The sequence below is a fragment of the Trichechus manatus genome, unplaced genomic scaffold (assembly GCF_000243295.1).
Source record: "Trichechus manatus latirostris isolate Lorelei unplaced genomic scaffold, TriManLat1.0 scaffold00093, whole genome shotgun sequence".
NCBI classification, from domain to species: Eukaryota; Metazoa; Chordata; class Mammalia; order Sirenia; family Trichechidae; genus Trichechus; species Trichechus manatus.
Window position 1 is genome coordinate 5,845,485 of NW_004444029.1, and position 10,755 is coordinate 5,856,239.

The window sequence follows — 10,755 nt, forward strand, 5'->3', positions numbered from 1 at the left end:
TAAGAGTCTTAGGTAAACAAAAATGGAATCACAGATTAAGTATGTGTTAATGAATGATGCTATTTTAGTAAACCAATTTTTTTTAATTAAAAAAAATCATGAGGTCATCTGCAATAAAACACATATTCTTGGTGAAACTTGGTTGGGCTAGACTGCTGCTGTCCCCTCCTGGAAGAAAGGCAGAAGATGCACGTGTGTGTGTGTGTGTGTGTGTGTGTGTGTGTGTGTGTGTGTCAGAGGGTGAGGGAGAAGGGGGGAGGAAGGGGAGGAGGAAGAAAGAGGGTGGGGGCAGGAAGAGAGATATGAGCAGGAGCGGGAGAGGAGAGGAAAGGAAATGAGGTCAGGATGCAGAGAGAGAACCATGAGGAGGTGCAGAGGTGTGGGTAGGACCTGGAGAAAGAATATTTGCTGACAAGGTTGCTTCCATGGTGGACCTCAGCTCTACGTTCTCCATCACATCTCGGAGGTACAGGGTCTCATTCCTTACACAGGCGATCTCAACCTTGTTTGTCCTGGAGCCGTTTGTCAGTCTGGTGAATCCTAAGAATGCTTCTTAGGAGAATATTTTAAATGCACTAAGTAGAATATATTCTATGACAAGGGAAACCAACTATTTTGAAATGAAGTTATCAAAATATATTTTTAAATTTATGATATATTAATATATGTACATATTTAAAATTCATTTAATGAAATATATCATGGTGAGTCTGAAAACTGTCATGAGGTTATTAGTAGTGATGAGAGTAAGTGATATTTATTTAATGTAATGTCATACGGAAATATCTGTGATTTTCATATCAACCATAAAATGATATGAAAATATCTGTAATTTCCCTTAGTGATTTTGTCACAGGTGCTACCTAATACTGCTGTGGCTTATTCCCGATATTTACTACAGAAGGAAATGTTGTATTTCAGTTAGAGATTAGTAAAAATAAAGATGTTATATTTCCCATTCAAATAATTCATAGACCCCTGAATTCCATCTATGTCCCCCATGCATCCATGGATCCCAGGATAAAACTTCCTGCCTTAGAAAGAAATATGCTTCCTGCTGGAGTCCGTGGACGTGGAGCGTTAGGAAGTTCCTATCTCCTCAGAAATACTTTGCCTACACGGCTGCTTTTCTCAGCTTGTAAAAGATAACCTGATTTAAAAAAAAGGAAAGAAAAAAATTAAAACACTTTCTCAGTCTGATTTGCACACCTAAATTAATGAGAATGCCAGATACTTACCAAGATTGTATCCTAGTCCTTGGACCATGATATGATTTCTCTAGTCTGTCTTTCTATCCACCATCTTCGTTATTGTCACTTCCATCATTACCCATATCATTGTCCTCCTCCTCCTCATCATATTGTCTGTGTGGTCCCTGAGGGGTGTTATTGGAATACAAATGGCAGGCACATGATGTGACAGACACATACTCTCTTGTATGACAGATTAGGGCTTTATGCAAACAAACTCTGTAATCCGAAATAATATCCCTAAAAGGGAATCATAGAAAGATCTACACAGTACATACTAAACACTTTACAATAGTAAATGTTACTAATTTGAGACACCTCAGGTCCCAACAAATGGTAATACAGACATTCTTCTCATTGACAGAATTTTAGAAAATTCTGCTAAATTTAAGATGTTTGTATTAATTGGTAAGGAGTCCCTGAATGGTGTAAATGGTAAAGTACTTGGTACTGACAGAAAGTTGGGTGGTTCAGACCCACCAAGAGGGGCGTTGGCAGAACGATCTGGTGATTTGCTTGCAAAAGGTCACAGCCATTGAAAATCCTGTGGAGCGCAGCTGTACTCTGTCACACATGGGGACATCTTGACTTGGAATCAACTCAGTGGCAACTGGTGACTGGTTTAATTCATGAGTAAGCAGTGCCATATTTCAGAGACAGTGTGAAGGAGTCAATGTTGGAAACAGTTTCATTGGTTAAATACCTTTTCTCATACTTCTTCATAGTCCACAGTGTGCTCCCACTCCAAGCCTTCTCTCATTATTATAATATTGCACATCCCACACAAGGGAGGGGGCTTGGGGAAACTTGATACTTGATCTTTGCCTCTAGTGTGATAATTCTTAGTCTGTGTACTGATATTTTCAATGGAAACACTGAATGAATAAATCAAGAAAATAATAAAAATAGTTGCCTAAAAGGTGAAGGAAGAAATAGGGTGAAGGAAAGAGTCATGGAAGTTATATATATAATAATATGTCTTAATATATTAGAACAAATATATATTCGGATTTGCCTGAGTATATATTTATTATAGTTTTGACTCCAGAAGGATATAAATATTTTTCATTTTCAAAAATAATATTAACTCAGGCCCCTTCCAACTTCCTTCCCCTTCCCTGGGTATCTGTACCCGTGCCCTTCATCTAGGTTCTACTCTGACACACGTGGGGTTGCCATGAGTTGTAATCAATACAACAGCAACCGGTTTGTTTGGTTTTGGTTTTCTGCTCACCTAGAGTTTCATTCACAGCATTTTTCTTTGGTGTGTGCTCTTTCAAGTAGGGTTTCTGTTACTTCCCACCAACCTCATGTCCCACCTATTTCCTGAGCTGGGCCAGGACGAGTTTGTGTTCCAGGAACAGCCGACATGCAGCACTGTGGATGGACTGCTGGCACAGAAATACATGCCTGAGTCCTTGAGCTCCGTGGACTGGATCTTCATGCTACAGTGTGAGTTTTGGGTACATTGAGCTGAAAATCGCCCATCAGGCAATCCTGATTTATCAAGAGCTTCTTTATTCTGCAAGTAAGTCAAAAACTTGAGCTCTTCTCCCAGCTTCTGACGATACCAATAAACTCTATTGTGTTGTCTTATAGGGACACAATCCATCGTTGCTCTCTGCTTTGTTGTTATGACCAGCTGTCTTGGAGTCTGGGTGACCTCAGTGTCCATGGAGCCTGGGGAGGAAGGAGACAGAAGCTGGAGAACAGCCCAGGAGGAGCCTGTTATTACAGCCCCAGGAGGAAGCCCTGACCCTGGAGTCCAACAAGGTCAACAGGACTGACCTGCCCCCAGGAAACACAGGACTGCCAGGCAGAGAAGTGTGGGGTCCATGCTGCTCAGGGAAGGCAGGGCTGGTGGCCTTTCTCTAAGGCTGCTCATCCCCATCAGCAACCTCCATGTGATGTGGTCACCTCCCAGAGTCTTCGCAGCTGCTGTGGGCGTGAGTCACAATCATTTCACAGGGTGAGGGAGGGCTCTGCGTTTTAGCAGGTGAAACAACTAGTGTGCGTTTTAGCCTGCTTTCCTTTTTCTCCCCTGCCTCTACTCTTTCACTATGTATTTTTAAACCACCTATACTTTATTTATTTGCTTTTTCTAACTTGTCTTTCTGCCACTTTCCCTTTCCTTCTCTCTCTCACAGAATGAATAGTACTGCTCTGTGTGTATCTATCATAGCTTTTCCCAAGCTCCTAAAGTCATATAGCAGCTAGTTTACATTAAAAAATTAAATATTGAAGTTACAAAATAGTATTCATGAGAAATATGAAATGCAGTTAGAGAAACAATGGCATGGATACCCTTGCCTGGACTAATCAGCTTAAGAAAGAGTCTTGTTGAGAAGCTTTAAGCCCCTGGGCTACGCTTTCAGAGTTCATTACTCTGTTTCCACCTCCTCCTGGTAACCAGAACCTGAACTTTAGATTTGTCGCTAACTTACTTTTCAATTAGTTTTGGCACTTATATAAGAAACTACAAAATACATTTTATTTTGTATGTTTTTGGACTTTATCTAATTTAGGTCATTCTGCTCATACTTGTATGCGACTTGCTATTTTTTCATTCATTATTATATCCGTGATACTAATTCATGTTGGTGCCTATATTTTAGATAATTCATTTTTAGTAATTCTTAGCATTCCATTGCATTAGATTGCTAGAATGTATTATCCATTTTATATTAATGGGCATTATTCTCTGGGTCTTTGCTGCTACAAACAGCATTGCACTCTTGTATCTGTTCTGTACACATATGTGCAAGAGGGTCCCTTTACCTGGAAGATGAAGACTGAGTCTTAGAGTCAACAGATCATCTTCACATAATAATAACAACAAAATGTTTTTCTAAGTAACACAAATAAGTAGTTGCATCAACAGTGCAGGAGTGTTTTCAAATGCTCCACGTTTAGGACAGTAATTTATATACAACATCTCTTTTTAAATTGTTGGTATATTAGGTTAAAACTGTAGCTTATGGTAGTTTGTGTCTTTCTAATTACTGGGAAGATTGAACATATTTTTATATTTTTGGCCAGTAGTGTTTTTGTTTGGAGTCCCTGGCTGCTAACCGAAAATTTGGAGGTTGAGTTCACCCAGAGGGACCTTGGAAGAAATGCCTGGTGATCTACCTCCTAAAAATCAACTGTTGAAAACCCTATGGAGCACAGTTCTACTGTGACACTCATGGGGTTGCCATGACTTGGGATTGACTCGACAGCAACTGTTGTCTTTTTTTTTTTTTTTAAACTCACACACAATAAGCACCCTATTTGTGTTTGAAATTATTATTTTCTGGATTAAAGTTTAACTCTGAGATGTTTAACCTGGTGTTTTAATCCACAAAGATTTAGGAAGTCAATAATATGTCAAAGCAAATCAAACATTTACTTGTCATAGGACTGTGCCAGGTAACTAATATATCATTTCCCTGCCCTGCGATGAAATTCATTCTCATTGTGTAACACAAGTCCTTCCCAAGAGTTTTAAGTAAATGTAGATGGGAATGCAGGTTAAGTGTTTGTTAATGAATGCTGCTATTTTAGTAGACCATCGTTAAAACAAAACAAAGCAAACAACCTGAGGTCTCTTGTCATAAAAGATATGTTCCTGGTGGAACTTTTGTTGGGGATCCTGGGCCTCAAAGCTGATGCTGCCACCTCCTGGAAGAAAGATGGAAGATCCTCTCTCTCTCTGTGTGTGCAAGAGGGAGAGTTAACGGGCTGGGGGGAGGAGGTGAAGGAAGGGAAGAGGAAGAAAACAAGAGTGTGGGAAGGGGTGGGGAGAGCTAGGAGGTGGAGGAGAAAAGGGAAAAGGAAGAGAAGTCAGGATTCAGATTGAGAACCATGAGGAGGTGCAGAGGTGTGGGTAGGACCTAGAGAAAGAATGTTGGCTTCCATGGTGAATCTCAGCTCCAGGTTCTCCATCACATCTCTGAGGTAGAGACTCTCAGGTTCCTTACACAGGCAGTCTCAACCTTGTTTGTCCGGAGCCCCTTTGTCTGTTGAATCCTAGGAACCTTTCTCAGAAGAATGTTTTAAATGCACTAAGTAGAATATATACTATGACAAGGGAAACCAACTATTTTGAAATGCAGTTATCAAAATATATATGGACATCTTTAAAATTCATTTAATAAAATATATTACAGTGAGTCTGAAAACCTCCATGAACTTGAAGTGGTGACGAGAGTGAGTACTACTTATTCTACGTAATGTGACATGAAAATATCTGTAATTTCCGTTGGAGACACTGTCACAGGCACTGCTAACACTGCGGTGGCTTATTCCCTGCATTTACCACAGAATACATCTTTAGTTGTGAAAATAAAGATGTATTTTTTCCATTCAAATTCACAAATCCCTGAATTTCATCTATGTACCGCAGGGGTGCCATGAATCCTGGGTTAAAACTTTCTGCCTCTGAAGGGAATAGGGTTCATGTTGGAGGCCACCAGGGAGAGAAAACCACAGAGGCTGGGGACAAGGTGAAGGTTTAGGAAGTTCCTATCTCCTCAGAGATACTTTGCCTCACCCATGCCGTCGAGTGGATTCTGACTCATAGCGACCCTATATGTGTGATTTTTGTCAGATCGTCAAAGGTGTCCTGATTAAGAAAAGGAAGGGAAAAAAAATGTAAAACCACTGCTTTGGACTGATTTACATACTAAATTCTGATGATGGCAGGTACATACCATGACTGTATTCTAGTCTTTTCTCTACTCTGTCTTTCTGTCCATCATCTTCATTAGCAGTTATCTCCATCATTACCCAGAGCATTATCATCACTGTCATCATTATTATCACATTGTCTGTGTGATCCCTGAGGGGGGTGATAGTATTACAAATGGCAAGCACATGGTGTGATAGACACATATTGTCTTGGGTGAGAGATCAGGGCTTTATGCTAAGAAACCCTGTAATCAAAAATAATATCCCCATGGCACAGGGAGATATATACTTTAAAATCATCTCTTGCAATAGTACACGTTACCAATTCTGAGACACCTCAGGTCTCAGTAAATGATAATATAGACGCCATTCTCAATGACAGCATTTTAGAAAATTCTACTGATTTTAAGATCCTTGTCTTCAATGGTAAGCAGTGTCATGTTTCAGAGATAGCTCAAAGGAGTAAATATTGGAAAAGGTTATATTGGCTAAGGGCCTTTTCTCACACTTTAACAGATCCCACAGTTGGCATCCACCTCAGGCCTTCTCTTGTGATTATAATCTTGCACATTCCCTGCAGGGGAGGGGGCTGGTGAACCTGGATATTTGATGTTGGCCTCTAATGTGGTAATTATTCATCTGAATTCTTATGTATTTCAAATAAATACTGAGAGGATAAACCAAGAAAATAATAAGATGATTAACTTGAAGGGGAAGGAAGAAGGAGGGTGAAGGGCACAGGTATGGACATAAGATTATCTGATACATGTATTATAGTTTAGATTGTAATAAATATTTTAGTAAGCAGAAAAATAATAGTAAGTCAACAAAAGACATCCCTTCAAATTGAAAGAAAACTTTACCTGTGATTCTGACTGTAGATCAAGTTGGTTTCATAGTCATACAGATAAAATAAATATTTTAAATGAATTTCAGACAAACATTTTTACTCTATGTTCTAGTAGAATATATTCTAAAGACAAATTTCATGCTGTCAACTAATTATTATTAGCAATGTTGGTATTCAAATGGAAACATATACCTATATATATTTCCATAAAAATGGGATACTTCTTGTGCTTTCTGATGTGATACAATTGGAAGCTCACAGCATCCCCGATGAGGTGTTCTTGGTGGAAAATAGTAAACCTGAACTAATCTTGCCTTAAACACTAGCTGCCTGCTGTAGAAAATTCAGTGGACAAGGGAGCAAGGTCAATGACAATACTGAGAAGCAAACATAAATGTCTAGAATGTGGGACATTCTATAGGGCAACTGGCCTGGTTTATGCAACAAGTCAACTGTGTTTAAGAAAGGAAAGGTGCTTTTTTAAAGTAAAAGAAATCTAAGAGACTTGTTAATCAAAGGAAATGTGTGCATTTGTTTGCATCCTGATCTGAATAAAAAAAAAACAAAAAACTGTAAAAAGATATTTTTGTGACAATTAGGGATGTTTGATTATGGACTGGATATTAAATACAATGAAAAATTGCTGTTAATTTTGTTAGATGAAACAATGACTCTGTGATTATAAAAGACAATGTCCAAATGGGCTTTGGAAATGCATACTGAAGAGATAACAGTAAAATTACAAAGAATCTGGGATTTATTTTAAAATAATTCAGAAAAATCAATAAGCTAAAAAAATGCATCAAATATGATAAAGTCTTGGTAATGGCTGAATCTGTTGACTATATTGGGGTTTATTATACTATTCTCTTTAATTTAGAGTATAATCAAATGCTTTATAATGAAGTATTCCTCAAGATAAATGTGGATTCTAAGGATTTAAAACAAAAATTCTGGACACGTGGATCTGGTTGAATCCAAGCAATCTGGGTTTGCAACCTGGGCACCAGGTGATACATATGAAGACAAGTGATAGTGCCCATATTTTGAACAACATGACTGAGCTGATGAAAGCTTCCCGTAAGTTTCTGTCAGCAACACTGCGAGGAACAGTCATAAACCCTAGAAGAGTCTCTGGGTGTCATGGTTTGAATTATGTCCCCCAAAAATGTGTGTATCAATTTGGCTGGGCCGTGATTCCCAGAATTGTGTGGTTGGCCTCCATTTTGTGAATGTAATTTTATGTTAAAGAGGATTAGGGTGGGATTGTAACACCACCTTTACCCAGGTCACATCCCTGATCCAATGTAAAGGGAGTTTCCCTGGAGTGTGGCCTGTACCACCTTTTATCTCTCAAGAGATAAAAGGAAAGGGAAGCAAGCAGAGAGTTGGGGGAACTCATAGCATCAAGAAAGCAGTGCCGGGAGCAGAGCGCTTCCTTTGGACAGGAGTCCCTGCACAGAGAAGCTCCTAGTCCAGGGGAACACCGAAGGGAAGAAGGCCAACAGAGAGAAAAAGCCTTCCCCTGGAGCTGACACCCTGAATTTGGACTTTTAGCATACTTTGACTGTAAGGAAATAAACTTCTCTTCGTTAAAACCATCCACTTGTGGTATTTCTGTTACAACAGCACTAGATGACTAACACTGTGGGTCAGTGACATCACTAGGGTTGGTGTCACCCAATGCTGTAACTCATGGAGTCATCCCCTTCCCCATGCCCCTCCTCCCTTACCAGACCATACAGAATCCTTGGTAATGTTTGTTATCAATTTTTTTTTAATTGTTGTAGTTTAAGTGAAAGTTTACAATTCAAGTTAGTTTCTCATACAAAAATTTATACATATACTATTATGTGACCCTAATCACTCTCCTTATACTGTGACAGCACACTCCTCCTTTCCACTCCTGATTTCCCATGTTCATTCAACCAGCTCCTAACCCTCTGCCTTCTCATCTAACCTCTGGACAGAAGCTGCCCATTTAGTCTCATGAATCTACTTGAGCTAAGAAGCACACTCTTCATGAGTATCATTTTATGTCCTACAGTCCAGTCCAATCTTTGTCTGAAGAGTTGGCCTCGGGAATTGTTTTAGTTCTGGCATGACAGAGAGTCCAGTGACTATGCTTTCTGGGATTCCTCCAGCCTCAGTCAGACCATTAAGTCTAGTTTTTTTTACTAGAATTTGAGTTCTGCACCTCACACTTCCATCAGGGACTCTCTGTTGTGTTCCTGTCAGTGGGGTCATTGGTGGTAGCCGGGCACCATTCAGTTCTTCTGGTCTCAAGCTGATGGACTTTCTGGTTTATGTGACCCTTTTGTCTCTTGGGCTAATATTTTCCTTGTGTCTTTGGTGTTCTTCATTCTCCTCTACTCCAGGTGAGTTGGGACCAATTGATGCATCTTAGATGGCTGCTCGCTAGCTTTAAGACCCTAGACGCCACTCACCAAAGTAGGATGCAGAACATTTTCATAATAAACTTTGTTATGCCAATTGACCTAGATGTCCCCTGAAAGCATGGTCCCCAGACCTCGGCTTGTGCTACTCTGTCTCTTGTAGTATTTGATTGTATTCAGGAAACTTCTTAGCTTTGGTTTAGTCCAGTTGTGCTGACTTCCCCTGTAGTGTGTGCTGTCCTTCCCATCACCTAAGATAAATCTTGTCACTATCTGGTTAGTGAATAACCCTTTCCCTCCCTCCCCACCCTAGTAACCATCAAAGAATGTTTTATTCTGTGTTTAAACCTTTTCTTGAGTTCTTATAATAGTGGTCTTATACAATATTTGTCCTTCTGTGACTGACTAAATTCATTCAGCATAATGCCGTCCAGATTCCTCCAAGTTATGTTTCATGGATTCATCATTGTTCTTTATCATTGTGTAGTATTCCATGGTGTGACTATACCATAATTTGTTGATGGGAACTTAGGTTGTTTCCATCTTTTTGCTATCATGAACAGTGCTGCAATGAACATGGGTGTGCATATGTCTACTCGTGTGACAGCTCTTATTTCTCTAAGATATATTCCAAGGAGCCGGATAGCTGGATCATATAGTACTTCTATTTCTAGCTTTTTAAGGAAGCACCAAATCGATTTCCAAAGTGGTTGTACCATTTTGCATTCCCACCAACAGTGTATAAGTGTTCCAGTCTCTCCACAACCTCTCCAGCATTTATTATTTTGTGTTTTTTTGATTAATGCTAGCCTTATTGGGGTGAGATGGTATCTCATTGTAGTTTTGATTTGCATTTCTCTAACGGCTAATGATCGTGACCATTTCTTCATGGGTCTGTTAGCTACCTGAATGTCTTCTTTGGCAAAGTGCCTGTTCATATCCTTTGCCCATTTTTTAATTGGGTTATTTGTCTTTTTATTGTTGAGGTTTTGCAGTATCTTGTAGATTTTAGAGATTAGATGCTGATCGGATTTGTTGTAGCCAAAATTTTCTTCCCAGTCTCTAGGCTGTCTTTTTACTCTTTTGGTGAAGTCTTTTGATGAGCGCAAGTGTTTGATTTTTAGAAGCTCACAGTTATCTAGTCTCTCTTCTGGTGCTTGTGCATTGTTACTTATGGTTCGTATTGTGTTTATGCCATGTATTAGGGCTCCTATTGTTGTCTCTAGTTTTTCTTCCATGATCTTTACCAATTTTGATTTTATATTTAGGTCTTTGATTCATTTTGTGTTAGTTTTTGTGCATGGTGTGAGGTATGGGTCTTGTTTCAGTTTTTGCAGATGGATATCCAGTTATGTCAGCACAATTTTTTAAAGAGACTGTCTTTTCCCCAATTCTCAGACGTTGGGCATTTGTCAAATATCAGCTGTTCATAGATGGATGAATTTATGTCTGTATTCTCAATTCTGTTCCATTGGTCTATGTATCTGTTGTTGTACAAGTACCAGGCTGTTTTGACTACCATGGTGGTATAATAGGTTCTAAAATCAGGTAGTGTGAGGCCTCCCACCTTGTTCTTCTTTTTGAGTAA

At 39.3% G+C, this 10,755-nt stretch overlaps 1 long non-coding RNA gene across 2 annotated transcripts; it reads left to right on the plus strand.

Moving 5' to 3' along the window:
* The first annotated feature begins 351 nt into the window (after positions 1-351).
* LOC111821631 (uncharacterized) lies at positions 352-3,030 on the plus strand. Of its 2 annotated transcripts, none has more exons than XR_002824991.1 (3): positions 352-466; positions 2,535-2,778; positions 2,893-3,030. It is a non-coding gene; the product is annotated as an uncharacterized LOC111821631 (long non-coding RNA). The 2 variants fall into 2 exon arrangements; XR_002824990.1 differs by having other exon boundaries at positions 2,535-2,702; positions 2,850-2,956.
* The last annotated feature ends 7,725 nt before the right edge of the window (positions 3,031-10,755 follow it).